Genomic DNA, 14,910 nt, shown 5'->3' with positions numbered 1-14,910 from the left:
TTTCGCAGTGTATGGATGTATCGGCTTCAATGAGATGCAGTAATGCCCACTTGCTCTATGTTTATGCGTTAACTCATCTACTTCTCAGAGCAGCGCCATGACGTAGGTGCCATTGTTATCATCCCTGGTTTATAGATGAGGAAATGGAGGTACAGAGATTAGGTAACCCTGCCCAAGCTCCCAGGGCTAGTGAACGGTGGAGCTGGGATTTGAACCAGGCAGCCTGGCTCTCTAATGGGTGCCTCCTGCTTCTTACAGCCTCCTAGGGAATCAGTGTTAAGTCCTTCAAGTCCGTCTCTGATGCCTGCTGTTCATGTTAACCAGATTGTGCCCGAGTCTGTTTAGGGAGATTGGGAGGACAGAGTGGAGGCATTCAGAATGGATGACCTCCACCTGCCCCCAGGGGTAGCCCTGCATATAGGGGACATGGCTGGACAGATGGCCCCTGGTGGGCACTCATGTTTCAAAACATTGGCCAAAGCATGGAGGTCTGTGTCTTCTCAATCCGCCCAGTTATCTGGGGGAAGAAGTCCGTTTTATTGTCTGTATTTTTTTCAGAAGAAGAAACGGAGGCTTGGAGGCCATGTGACTTGCCTGAGGCCACATACTTGCCCGGCCTGTAAGTTACTGTCCCGGGTTTATCAGACCCTGAGGCTCTGCTCCATCCGCCTCCCTGGGCTATTCTCTGTGACAGGACTGAGGTGGAGGCATTTGGTGTAGGCAGCTCTGCGGGGACCTGGATGCTTGCTGCCAGTGGGCAGAGCTGGGTATGCGGAAACTGGAGAAGGTCACGCGGGGACAGAACCACAGAGGCTGTCCCTTCTCCCAGAAGTTTCCCGGGGAGTTGGGAAGACCGGGAAACACAATCTTGAAGGTGTACTATTCTTCGGGAAGAGAATCAGTAAGGCCAGAGGGAGGCTCCCAGCTGAGTGCTTCTGGGTTCCAGCTTTCCGGTGCTGATGGTCAGAAGTTCTCCTTGTTTGGAATGTGTTTTGTAAGTTCTCTTGGTGTGTTTGCTTGTTGGTTCACATCCCTTACACATGAAGCCCAAAGATTGTTAGAGGGCCCAAAAGTATCTACCCTCACCCACCTCCTCTCTTCTGAGCACTTATTAAATGCTTTCTGAAGATGGGTCAGGAAGATGTGCTGAGGCCGTACGCCTTATCCAGCGCTGGGCTAAAACTCCCGGGTAAAGACGGACAAGGAAAATGAAAGCCAGCCGGGGATGGAGTAGTCTAGTCCAGAAGGAAGCGGGCAGAGAGAACAGTTGGAAAACAGTCCCAGGAGGCATAAAGCACGTGGGTGCCGTGCGGGGCAGATGCTGAGGGACCGAGGGGCTCCCCCACAGCTCTCTTTGCAGGGGGAGCGGGGGAGGGGGGGATGGACTGGCTTTTAGCATAAGGATAAGGATTCTCAACTGGAAAGAAAAGGTCCTGGACAGAGAACCAGACCATCTGGGAGGGGTCCCCTTTGCAGCAGGTCGCTCAGGGTGCCTCCTGGCCTCCCAGCTCCATAAAGTGAACAAGCATTCCCGGAACTGGAGGGAATACCAAGGCACTCAAGGTATTTAAATGCAAGTCACTTTACCAAGATTTAATTTTCTCTTAATTTCTATATTTAGTTCTCATCAAAATTAGGAGCTGCCTCCCCAACTGGTCTAGGTCTAATTTAGATTTTACTAATTATATTTTTACTCTGAATAATTTATCATTGCACCAATAGTATATAGAAGGACTCCTATGTGGCCAGATGCACCATCTGATAACATTTTGTCACGTTTGCTTTATCTCCCTCTCTCTACACAGTTGGTACAATAAATACTAAAGGCCTGGTGCATGAATCCGTGCACTGGTGGGGTCCCTCACACCGGTGCACAATCGGGGCTGGGGAGGGACCATGGGAGGGCTCCAGGATGTGTCTGGCCTGTCTCGCCCAGTCCTGATCGGCTGGATCCCAGCAGCAAGCTAACCTACCAGTTGGAGCGTCTTCCCCCTGGTGGTCAGTGCACGTCATAGTGACTGGTCGAATGGATTGTCGGACACTCAGCATATTAGGCTTTTATTATATAGGCTATATATCACAGTACTGTATCATTATCAAATTCAGGAACTTTAACAGTAATATCACAGGCTCGAACGTTTGGCAGGAATACCCCTCGGGAGCACATCAGGAGGCACAGGGCGTCTGTTGGTCCCATGACTGATGATGTCAGCCTGCATCTCCCAGTTAAGTGGGGTCGCCTGCCATTCTCCACTTAAAATTACCGTTTCCCCCTTTTGGAACTAATTAGTAACCTGGGGGTAAAATTACCGAGACTATCCCACTTATCCTGCTTGTCTTCACATTTTCAAATGGTTTTAGAATCTTCCCAGTTGGCATGGCTCAGTGGTTGAGCATCGACCTATGACCCAGGAGGTCAGGGTTTGATTCCCGGTCAGGGCACATGCCTGGGTTGTGGGTTCAGTCTCCACTGTGGGGCGTGCAGGAGGCAGCCGATCAATTCATCATTGATGTTTCTCTCTCTCTCTTCTCTGAAATCAATAAAAATATTTTTTAAAAAGAATCTATTGACTCTTGCTGAATTCATTATTACTAGAATGGTTGCAAAATGGTGATTTTCTGGTTCTCTTTGACAATTAATGTTTAAACTTTTTATTTTGAAAAATTTCAAACTATAATAACATTGGGTAACAGTACAATGAACATCAGCATAACCACTACCTTAATGAAACAAGCCATATTTGCTCTATCTATCTATCTATCTATCTATCATCCCTCTATTTTTTGCTGAACCATTTCAAAGTAAGTTGCAATGGTCATGGCATTTCACCCCTAAATACTTCAACCTGCATCGCTTAAGAACAAGGACATTCTCCTACCTACTCACAATCCTGTTATCACATCCAAAAAAATGAACAATTGTTTCCTAATATCAAGTCCATCTTCAAATTCCCACAACTATTCCCCAACATGTCTTTATAGCTATTTTCTTGAACCAACATCCAATTAAGTTTCACATATTGCATTTGACTATTACGTTTTTTAATCTTTTAAATTCAAGAACAGTCTCCCCATCCAAGATGTGGGCTTTTAAAGAAGACTGGACCAGATAGCGTATAGAATGTTATCCATCCTGGATTTGTCTGACGGCTCCTCATGGCATCATTAGTTCATGCCTTGCTTCCCTGTTTTTCCTGCATCCTGGAAGTTAGGTCGGAAGACATGATCTCATCAGGTTGGACATAATGGCCAGAACATTGTGTGGGTGAAGCCAGGCATGTCTCATTGCACCCCATCAGGAACACGAATGCCTGGTGGTGTCACTTTCAGCGATGCTAAATTCGATCTCTCCACAGAAAAGGTATATATATTTTTCCTCTTTATAATCTGCAAGTAATCGCTGATGATGCTTTGGCACATATCCTGTCTCCCTACAACCTTTCAACCTTTCACTTCATGGTTTCAGCATCCACCAGTGGTCCTTACCTGATACACTGGGAGTTACAAAATAGCAAATTTTAAAATCCTATCATTCCTTCTACATTCTTTTGTAAAAAAGAACTTCCCTTCAGTAACTGGGGGTGAGCTCCAGTTCCCCCTAAATGCTGAACTTCTTATCAGTTTTTTAAAAAAATAAAATATTTGAATATGTGCATAGTATCCTATTTTACAGATTTATCATCATTTATTAAATCAGATCTCCCATTTTGGGATATCAAGATGCTATTTATGTTTGTTAGGTTTTCTTTTTTTAAAACATATTTTTTATTGATTTCAGAGAGGGAAGGAGAGGGAGAGAAAGATAGAAACATCAATGATGAGAGAGAATCATCGATTGGCTGCCTCTTGCATGCCCCACATTGGGGATCAAGCCCGAAACCTGGGCATGTGCCCTTGACCGGAATCAAACCTGGGACCAGTCAGTCCGCAGGTCGACGCTCTATCCACTGAGCCTAACCGGCTAGGGCGTTATCTGTTTTCAGAATAAGTTGACACAATAGTCACCTCCAATGGCAACTAATTAAATTAATTAATTAATTAATTAAAGAAGAAAAAGGAAGGGAGGGGGAGAGAGAAACATTGATTGGCTGCCTCCTACATGTCCCCTACTGGGGACCAAGCCTGCAATTCAGGCGTGTGCTCCGACTGGGAATCGAACTGGTAACTTCTTGGTTCATGGGTCAATGCTCAACCACTGAACCACACTGGCCGGGCTTTTTTCCTTTTTTTTTTTTTTGATAATCACTAAGAACTCTTGGATTTTATCTATTCAATGTTTTGCAGTAGGTCACAGTCATGAGTGTTTTTAATGATCAAATTGTCCTCATTGTGGCCTGGGGAAACCCTTTACACTGGCGTAGGGTCCTTGTGATGTGTCCCCATTAGTCTTGAGCATGTTCTTGCTTTCTGGCACAACGTGCTCCAGGCTCACCTGGAGTCAGCCCTGGAGGCAGGCTTTCCTCTAGGGAGCTCTTGTTCCTTTCGGTCAGAAAAGGCACTTAGAAACCAGAATCTGGGCACTAGGTATGCTCATTGCTACACCGGTTGTCACAAGCACTTTTGAAAGGTAAAATACTGTAATACCAAGCAAGCTATTTTATTTCATCATGATTTACTTTCCTTTATCTATTTATTTATTTAGTTTAATTCTTTATTGTTACTTTCCTTTTTAAGAAAAATAGTTTTATTGATTTCAGAAAGGAAGGGAGAGGGAGAAAGAGAGAGAAACATCAATGATGAGAGAGAATCATTGATTGGCCCCACACAGGGAGTCCGCAACCAGGCATGTGCCCTGACCAGGAACCCAACCGTGACCTCCAGGTTCATAGGTCTACGCTCAATCACTGAGCCAGGCTGGGCTACTTTCCCTTTTTTAAAAAAAATATGTTTTTATTGATTTTTAGAAAGAGAGGAAGGGAGAGGAATAGAGAGATAGAAATATTGATGAACAAAACATCGTATGCCCAAGCCACTTGGCCTCACCTCCCGGGCTACTGTCCCTTTAATTGCAGTGTTACAGCCGAAATTAGGCTCTGCCTCCCCTATTTGGCCTAGGCCTTTGGTTTTAAAATTATTTTTGTAAGAAGCCAATTAGTGCAAAAACGCCGATAACAACAACAAAAAAATGCAGTCCTTGCTCTCCCCAACCCTTTCCTATTCCTTTCAGGGGTAACCATTCTTTTAGTTGTTGCTTACAGATATACCTACATATTTTAAAATAATAAATCTATTCTGCAGTATTTTGGTTTGTCTATTTTAGAGATGATCTATTATGATCACTAAGGATTTTTAGCTCTCACACACTCCATTATCATTCCCTCCCTCCCCTTACTATTCTTGCATCACAATTTTTGGTTAAATACACATTCAGTGTTTTGATTATTATGTCCACATAAGTCTTATACAACACTGAGCCAGTCAGTATACTTCCTCTTGCAACTTTTTATCTCCCTCCCCCGCCCCCCGCCGCCATGTTAGTAATTGCCTGTTTTTTAATTTGTTTTGTTCTCTTTGAACATCTAAATCTCCTTACACCCTCCAAAATTCACATAAACCTCCAAGGTTTTCCTTGTATTCAAATCTGTCAGGTAATTGTCCTTTCTATTTCTTAATTTCTCGGAGCCTTCAGACCTCCTTTCCTGGGTCGCTCTCTGGGACTTGTATCAGCTACCATGAGGGACTTCCTTACAACTTTGAAAATAGCTTTATTTCACTCTCACACTTGACTAATAGATTATATGTAGATTTGGGGGTTGAAAGTCATTTTTTCCCAGCACTTTGAAGGTATTGTCCACTGCCCTCTAGCTTCTCTTGTTGCTTTTGAGAAGCTCATTGCGTTCTTGGCCATTCACATAATCTGCGTTTTCTCTCCCGAGTCTTTCATAATCTCCTTATCATGAGTATTCTGAAATTTAAGATGGCGACTTCGCCCTCCTGGAGATCTTCATTCATTGTTCTGGGCATACGGGGATCTTTCCATTCTGGATATTCTTGTCTGTGGAAAAGTTGGTTTTATTACTACCTGGACAGTTCCTCCCCCGTTGTTTCTCTCTTTCTGGAATTCCTATTAGCTGGCTATTGAATCATCTGCAATGACCTACCGTTAACAATTGTTTTTTCTTCTGTTGTGCAAAGTTTTCTTTTTGTTCTACTTTCTGTGAAATTTCTCCACCCTTCCCTTCAGTCCTTGTGGTGGGTTTTTATTTTAGCATATATGTTCTTATTTTCCAAAAGATCTTTCTTATTCTCTGATTTCTCCTTGGTTATAGCAACTGTTCATAGAGATAATTGATTTTTAGAGAGAGGGAAGGGAGAGAGAAAGAAACATCGATGTGAGAGTGGACCATCGATCCCCTGCCTCCTGCATGTCCCCTGCTGGGGATCTAGCCTGCAACCCGGGCATGTGCTCTGACGGGGAATCGACCCAGGGACCTCTTGGTTCATGGGTGGACGCCCAACCACTGAGCAACACTGGCTGGGTTCTCTTATGTCATTATTTTCCCTACTTATTCCCAATCCCTTTGTTCTTCCACCTCCCTCCCAAACCCTCATTCAGGTGTTGCTGTGTCCTTTAATCTGTGCGTGTCCTCAGCAAAAACAGGCATTTATGCTGCGTGTACCACATTATTCCGGAACAGGCATGGACAAGCCCCCGGCCAAATCCGGCCCATTACCGGATTTTGTACAACCCCCAAACTGAAAATGGTTTTGACATATTTAATTAGTTGAAAAACAGCAAAAGACGAATATTTTGTATTATGTGACATGTGTATGCAATTCCAGTGTCACTGTCGGCCCATCACTGAGTTTCAGGGTCCGCGGCCACGCTGGCTCGCTTACGTATTGTCTGTGGCCGCTCTCAGGTTGCAGTGGCAGATCGTATGGCACGAGGTCTAAATTATTCACCACCTGGCCCTTTACAGGAAAAAAATTGCTGGCCCCTGCTCTAGATGTTGGGGGCACACCGGTGAACATACATTTTTAGTTTATATAAAAATAATGATGGTTTCACTTGGGGAGGTGTATATACTTCACCTTTCGATCTGGAACTTTTGGGAGAAAAAGGGGGGCTACTAATTATGGGGACAGCATGGGGCAACCTAGCCTGCTCCCGGAAAACTAGGCCGTATGTCATCTGCCCTTAACCCTCATCCTGCCCAAGAGCCTGTGTTGGCGGTGCCTTTAGAATTTGTCCAGGGGGGAAACGTACACCTTTAGGGCCCGAGGGCCAGATCTGGGCCACAGCAGTTTTTGTACAGCCTGTCAACTAAGCTTTTTAAATGGTTGTGTGTGTGTGTGTGTGTGTGTGTGTGTGTGTGTGTGGCGGGGGGGGGGGGTCAAAAGGAGAATAATAGTTTGTGATACATTAAAATGATACGAAATTCAAATTTCAGCATCCATAAACAGTCTTGTTGGGTAGCCACGCCCCTTCATTTGCATAGAATCTAAGGCTGCAACAGAGACCCTACAATATCTGCCATCTGGCCTTATACAGAAAGACGTGCCGCCTGCTCCGGGTGATTCGACCTGCTGAGGAGCATCCTCCCGTGTGGCTCCCACAGGGACCTGCCTGTTCCCCGTGGATGTTCCTTGTTGGTCCCTGGTTTACGGGGGACCTGGAGAGAGAGCATCTCTGAGATCCATCGAAGTGAGACAGCGGCGCCTGGAGGGGACACACCTCATTTCCCTCCTCTGTGTCGTCACCGTTCCTCAGCCTTTTCCATTGTTCACTAACCTTTCTCCCGTACAGTTTGTAGATATGTTCATTTAGTCAACAAGTGTCAGCTTCGCTTCCCCAGGGCTCGGGACCCTGCAGTGGGGACGCAGCAGCGAAGGGGCAGAGAAGAGGCGCTGCCCAGGGGAGCTTACAGTCGCCACGCCCTCTCCGCTCCTCGGAGCCCTCCCCAGCGCTTGGTGCCAACAGCTGTTGACGTCCTCAGCACCATTCTCTGGTGCAGATAACATCACCTCCACCTTCCAGGTCAGAGCCAGCTCAGGAACAGGGTGGGTGTGAGCTCCAGCCCGACCAGTTGGGCGCCTCTCGCTCCTGTGTCTGCAGTTTTGCCAACATTCCACCTCTCTCATTTCCGCCTTCCTGATTTTTTGCTATTCTGATGAGCATAAAGTGCTCTCAGGATGTCGTTTTAATTTGCATTTCTCTGATATCTAGTGAATTAGAATATTTCAGGAATCTGGGCTCTTCACTCTTAAATTGCTTCTTGAAATCAAGCTGGTAGATCTTCTAAACGAGGGAGGTGGGAAAAAAAAATGGCAACAAAAAATTGGCAGGCGCCCACGTCTGCCGCCCTCCCTGCCACTCGAGGCTTGTGTTCTGGCGAGGGACTCACAGATCTTGGCGTAATGTGCTTCATGCCAACCACCCGGGGTCAGAGTTCAGGCCACTCACCGGCTTCACTGTGACTTTCTGCCAATGACTGGCCATTCTGGGCCTCTGTGTCCTCCTCTGTGGAATGGGGCAGTACCGGCCCCTGCTGCTTGGGGTCGCTGGGGACTTAAAGTGCTTGGCAAGTAGAAGGTGCCACTGAATAGGAGCTACTGGCATTAACCCTGGTGTAGGGGTTAAACCAGAGGGCCTCCCAGGACCCCAGGTAAATCATGTCAGTGCTTGGTTAGTCAGAGGGAAATTCTGCGGGACTAGAGCCACCACAGGACCCAACAGTTTATGGCAGGAGAGAAGCATGTCATTGTCAACGTGACCTCAGGAGCAAATGCTAAATGTCAGTCAGAAGTTTGTGAAAGGAGAGATGCGACCCACCCCCCGCCCAACCCAATTCAAGAGCCTCCCGAATGCTCTGTAGCTTTGGGTGGGCCCGAGGTCAGAACCCCCACCTTGGGGGCAGGTTCCTTAAATGGTGCTTCCCAGCAGCAGGAACACTGCCCCCTCCCCCACGCCCGAAGGAAGATGGTAAAGATTTGCCTTTCGGTCTGGAAGGAGAGGGAATGCCTCCCTAAACGGACTCAGTCAGTCCTCATGGAGCCAAGCAGGAAGCCATGTTTCCACAGCACGACTCATTGGCCACGCATTTCCTGCTTCCCAGGGTGCGGTGTGTCTCGTGACTGACTGATCAGGTCGCTTTCAGCAAGGCTGGTCCAGCTTTGCCTAAGTGCCGGTCTCCTCGCCTGTAAAGTGGTGCCAGGTCTCGCTGAGCCGGGAGAGTGGAAGGGCTTGACAGCTGCGGTGAATCTGTTTTATTCACCTTTGATCTCTCACTATCAAAGGAACCCCGGGAGTGGGTCAGTGGTGTCTGCGTTGGAGAAACCGGCTTGGCAGGTGCCAGAGCGCTAAGTTTAAAAAGGATTTCCCAACTTCTCATTTGCAAGAGAGGGAGGGTGTTCATAAATAAAGCCCCGGTGAAACTGCGGAGGCTGCGATCCGGCCAATTCCCAGGCTTCCGATCAATCCCGTGAAAGCAATTTTGAAAATGTGATTTTCCCAAATGGAGAAACGAAATCTGAGCTCAACGGAAAGAGCCTGATGACACTGCTTTCTCTGAGACTTTCCACGGCAGGAGCCCCTGCCGCGTGTGTGCGTGCGTGCGTGTGTGTGTGTGTGTGTGTCAGGGTGTGTGTGTGTGTGTCAGGGTGTGTGTATGTGTGTGTGTCAGGGTGTGTGTGCGTGTGTGCATGCATGCATGCGTGTGCGTGTGCGTGTGTGTGTCAGGGTGTGCGTGTGTGTGTGTGTCAGGGTGTGTGTGTGTGTCAGGTTGTGTGTGTGTGTGTCAGGGTGTGTGTGCGTGCGTGTGTGTGTGTGTGTGTGTCAGGGTGTGTGTGTGTGTGTCAGGGTGTGTGCGCCTGTGTGTGTGAGAGGGTGTGTGTGTATGTGTGTGTGTGTCAGGGTGTGTGTGTCAGGGTGTGTGTGTGTGTGTCTGTGTGTGTGTGTCAGGGTGTGTGTGTGTGTGCGTGTGTGTGAGAGGGTGCGTGTGTGTGTCAGGGTGTGTGTGTGTGTGTGTGTCAGGGTGTGTGTGTGTGTGTGTGTGCCTGTGTGTGTGTGTGTGTGTGAGAGGGTGCGTGCGTGTGTGTGTGTGTGTCAGGGTGTGTGTGTGTGTGCCCGTGTGTGTGTGTGTCAGGGTGTGTGTGTGTGTGTGTCAGGGTGTGTGTGTGTGTCAGGGTGTGTGTGTGTGTGTGTGTCAGGGTGTGTGTGTGTGTGTCAGGGTGTGTGTGTGTGTGCCTGTGTGTGAGAGGGTGTGTGTGTGTGTGTGTGTGTCAGGGTGTGTGTGCAAGGGCATTAGGAGGGCTTTTAAGGGGTGTGCATAGGAGTGTGTAGCTATGTGTGTAGGAGGAATGGAGTTTTGGTTTTCAAAAAAGAGAAGAACCCGGCCGACGTGGCTCCGTGGCTGAGCGTCGACCTATGAACCAGGAGGTCACGGTTCAATGCCTGGTCAGGGCGCAGGCCCGGGCTGCAGGCTCGATCCTCAATGTGGGGTGTGCAGGAGGCAGCCGATCCATGATTCTCTCTCATCATTGATGTTTCTATCTCTCCTCCCTTCCTCTCTGAAATCAATAAAAATATATGTTTTTAAAAGGAAGGAATCCCTGTTTCTTCTTCTTATTTTAAAGGTTTGATCAAGAGGTCGGGGTGGTCCTTGCGGGCTGTCGGAGTTGAGAGGTGGTGCCCTGGCCTTCGGGTTCCTGTCTGAGGCCTGTGAACGGCCTGGAGGCCGGGAGCCTGGAGGCAGGAGTCCCGAAGCCCAGCCCCACGCCTTCCCAGGTGCCCATGACAAACCCGCGCAGCGTGGGGTTAGGGGACCCGTTAACCCGCAGAGGGAGGAGTGAAAAAGAGAAAGAACCCCGGACGGACGGAGCACGAGCCCAGCACACGCAGTCGAATCCGGGTGGTGGGTACCCAGTGCTCCTTGTGCGCTTCTGAGTTTTCTCTGTGTTTGGAAACTATCGTGATGGAATGCCGAGCAGGGAGAGACCCGATGGGAACGGGTTAGTCCAACACCCCAACATTTTGACGTGACGGGGTCCTGGCCACAGCCACGGCGTGAGGACAGGAACAATCCCTTTCCGTAGAGACAGGCCTGCCCTGCGCCTCCTTCCAGCCCAGGCCACTTGTCAGAAGCCTTTGGAAAGCTCCCCGGGGTGGGAGCGGGGCTCTGAGGGCGGCGGGAGTGGCCACAATAGCTGCTTGTCGCCACTTCCCCGGGGTCTTGGCAGGTCTCTGCGGGGCTGTGTCCCGAGTTTTGTGAGGTTTGGCACCTGAAGACAATGAAGGCGAAAGAGAGGATGAGGGGCGGGGAGGGCGGCCGGAGGCGGCCTGGGCGCTCCCCCTCCCCCCAGACCCCCGCACCCCCGGGGCCCCACCCACTTTTCATGGATGTGGGGGTGCCTGTTGGGGGCTCAGCTTTGGGGATGGAGTGCCATTCCTCCCAGGTTCCGGGGTGGCCCCAAACCCACATCTTTCAAATCCTAACGGTCTGCCAATCTTCATGGGGCTCAGAGGCCTCAGGTGCGGAAGGAGGGGGCCACCTACCTCCTGGGTCCCTTTGCCCCGGTTCCCTGAATGTGACAGCAGAGGCGGGATTCCCTGGCGAGGGCAGTGCTGATGCAGGCGGCCGCCCCTCCACTTGTTTTATTTCTCTGCTGGGAACTAGAGGAAGCCCCCAGCCGTTAGCAGGTTAGCATCCTGGTGAGTAGGTTAGCATCCTGGTTAGCAGGTTAGCATCCTGGTGAGTAGATTAGCTTCCTGGTTAGCAGGTTAGCATCCTGGTTAGCAGGTTAGCATCCTGGGAGTTAGCCCTATCCTGGGAGTTAGCATCCTGGGAGGAGCCCCATCAGCCTGCCCCCGGGGAGAGCGACACTGTGGCTTTTGAATTCAGTGAGTGAAGTTAGGCCATGGGCAGCCGCCTGCTCCTCCCCTCCCCTCCCCCTCAAGGCTGCAGGCTCAGTCAGACGCCAGCCTGGGAAATGCCAACCCGCTGTGGGGAGCCCAGGGCGTGGCCGCTGTCCTGTACGTCCCACGCAGGAATGCAGGGCCCGAGGAGGGCAGCCTTAGCGGGAACCCCAGCCACCTCTCCTGCCCCTTTAAAACCCAACTTTTCTTATTTGACATTTTAAAAAAATTGAAGTCTAACACATACAGAAAAACATATCGATCTTGATAAAGGAGCATTGACTACCAGACAAATAGAAAATGCACAGGTGTCAGAGATTCCGTTTAACTCATTAACGAATGAGGGAATAGTGAGAGGTACAATCTGTTACCGTTGGTTGGAAGGGTGATCAAGAGTAGACACAGCCCTGGCTGGTCTGGCTCAGCGGTTAGAGTGTCCGCCTGCAGACCGGAGGGTCTCAGGTTGGATTCTGGTCCAGGGCATGTACCTCGGTTGCAGGCTCAGTCCCCAGCACATCGGGACGTGTGTGGGAGGCAACCAACCCATGTGTTTCTCTCATTCTCTCCTCCTCCTCCTCCTCCTCCTCCTCCTCCTCCTCCTCTTCCTCTTCCTCCTCTCCCTCCTCTTCCTCCTCCTCCTCTTCCTCTTCCTTTCCACACTCCCTAAAAGTCAGTGGACACATAGAGGTCACCAGGAATGCTGGGTGAATTCGCTTAACAGATACAGAACTGGTCCGCACCCCTCGGTCAGTCACCGCCCGCAGCTCCTCCGGACACAGTGTGCATTTTTCTGGACCAGAGTCACTTGCAACAGCATCAGTGCGTTCAACAGCGTCCGGCCTTGTCCAGCAGCTCCAAGGTGATGGAAGGTTCACTGAAGAGAACCCTGGAGCCGCACCAGACACCAGGTTCCGTGGGAGAGGCCCAGTGGGTGTGGAGATCCATTTCAAGGCCTCTCAGCTGCCCCCTCACCTCTAGGGTTCGGCCCAGTTCCCAGGCAGACGCCCCTGTGACACCCCCGGGGCGAGAGAGACAACGCCGCGCCTTGGGGGCCCTTCTCCCCGAAGGCAGCCACCACGTTTCCAAACCCAGAGGCCTGCTTTGCATGTATTTACGCTCCTCTGTGTCTGGCTTCTTTCTCTCCATCCAAGTGTCTCTGAGATTCATCCTCGTGATCGCACGTGCCAGTCGTTCACCCTTTCCATCCACGTGCAGAGGCCCCTGGGCGAGGAGACCGCGTGTCCATGCGGCTGTGGGGGGCCTGGCGTGGCTCCCGGTTTTAGGAACGGATGGTGCCCACGTGCTTGGCGTTCTGTTGGGTGGGATTCCTGGAGGTCGTGGAGGGGAGGCGTGGTTAGTTGTAGTGGCTTCTGGCAGGTTCCGCCATTTCCACCAGGAGGTGGGCGTTTTCTCCCTCTTATTGTCAGTCCCTCCTTCCAGCTTCCGGCTCCTGGATGGTTTCCTGAACTCCCCTAAGCCTTAGGGGCCTAAGGAAACTTCCTCCCCGAGAAGTTTAGGCTCCTGCCTACAGTCATTTTTATGTGTTTTAAAGTTTTAAAATTTATTTTTTGTTAATCTTCAGCCGAGAATATTTTTAGAGAGAGTGGAAGGGAGGGAGGAAGGGGGGGAGAGAGAGGAACATCGATGTGAGAGTGATACATCAATTGGTTGCCACCCAAATGCACCCCAACCAGGGCCGGGGATCGAACCTGCAACCCAGGTATGTGCCCTTGACTGGGAATCAAATCCGAGACCCTTCGGCGCCCAGGCTAACACTGACCACTGAGCAGCACTGGTCAGGGCCCTAAGGTCACTTAAAAATAACTACAGTCTCAGCAGCCAGCAGGATGCTTTTAAAGTGCAGGTGAGAGAGATCGGTCCCTCCCTGGTCAGAGGTCGCCAGGGCTGTAAGTGGTAGAGAACCTGTAGCGACGCAAACAGCCTCGCCTTTGGATGTGTAAATGGAGGGGAGGGTCAGCTGACTTACATCCCCTTCTGGGGAAGAACCCAGCTGCTGGCTATTTGCAAACCCATCTCAACTCTCCTCACCTGCAAATGCGTCTGTCCTGTGATCTCTCCTTTGAACTAGCTTCCCTCATTAATAATGAGTTGAATAAAATCTTTAAGACCGGTTCATTTTTTTAAGTATTCTTTTTTTATTTTTAATACATTTTTATTGATTTTAGAGAGGAAAGGAGAGTGATAGAGAGATAGAAACATCAATGATGAGAATCATTGATTGGCTGCCTCCTGCATGTCCCCTACTGGGGATGAGCCCGCAACCCAGGCATGTGCCCTTGGCCTGAATCGAACCTGGGACCCTTCAGTCCGCAGGCCGACGCTCTATCCACTGAGCGAAACCGGCTAGGGCAAGACCGGTTCATTTTTAAAAATATTGTTATTGATTTCAGAGAGGAAGGGAGAGGGCAAGAGAGATGGAAACGTCAATGATGAGAGAGAATCATTGATCGGCTGCCTCCTGCACGCCCCCTACTGGGGATTGAGCCCATACCCCTGGCATGTGCTCTTGACTGGACTTGAACCCGGGACCCTTCAGACGCTCTATCCACTGAGCCAAACCAGCTAGGGAAATATCGGTTCATTTTTTAAATCACTATGAGAGTCATAATGTTACTTTTAAAAAAATCTTTTAACACTGACCTTCCCCGGCCCAGCCTTTCTGTACCCCATTGTGTGTTCACTTTCCTCAGGGCTGGGTCATTGTCCGAGGCTACTTTGCTCATTTATTTCTTTACTTGGTTTTGTGGGTCTTTCCCTCCTGTCCCGGTCGCTGTGCGGAGCAGGCACTTCAAAACATAATGGGCCGAGGGAAGGGAGGTAGATCGGCAGCCGCCGTCGGTGCTGGGGTGACACCACCCCTTCCCTGGGCCTTCTCTCCTGCGGGCCGTCCGTCCGTCTTGTCTGTGTTCGCCCCGTGGCGTTCCCATGATCCTCCCGGCAGGTCACACGAGGCCAGGCCAGCCCGCACTTGACGTTCCTGACAGGTGAATAAATCATGCTTTTATGGCTTGCGTCAGGCTTGGGGCCCTGCA

This window comes from Myotis yumanensis, unplaced genomic scaffold (assembly GCF_028538775.1).
Source record: "Myotis yumanensis isolate MYYU_CA2020_CCGP unplaced genomic scaffold, mMyoYum1.0.hap1 SCAF_2, whole genome shotgun sequence".
NCBI lineage: Eukaryota > Metazoa > Chordata > Mammalia > Chiroptera > Vespertilionidae > Myotis > Myotis yumanensis.
This window is presented reverse-complemented; position numbering follows the sequence as displayed.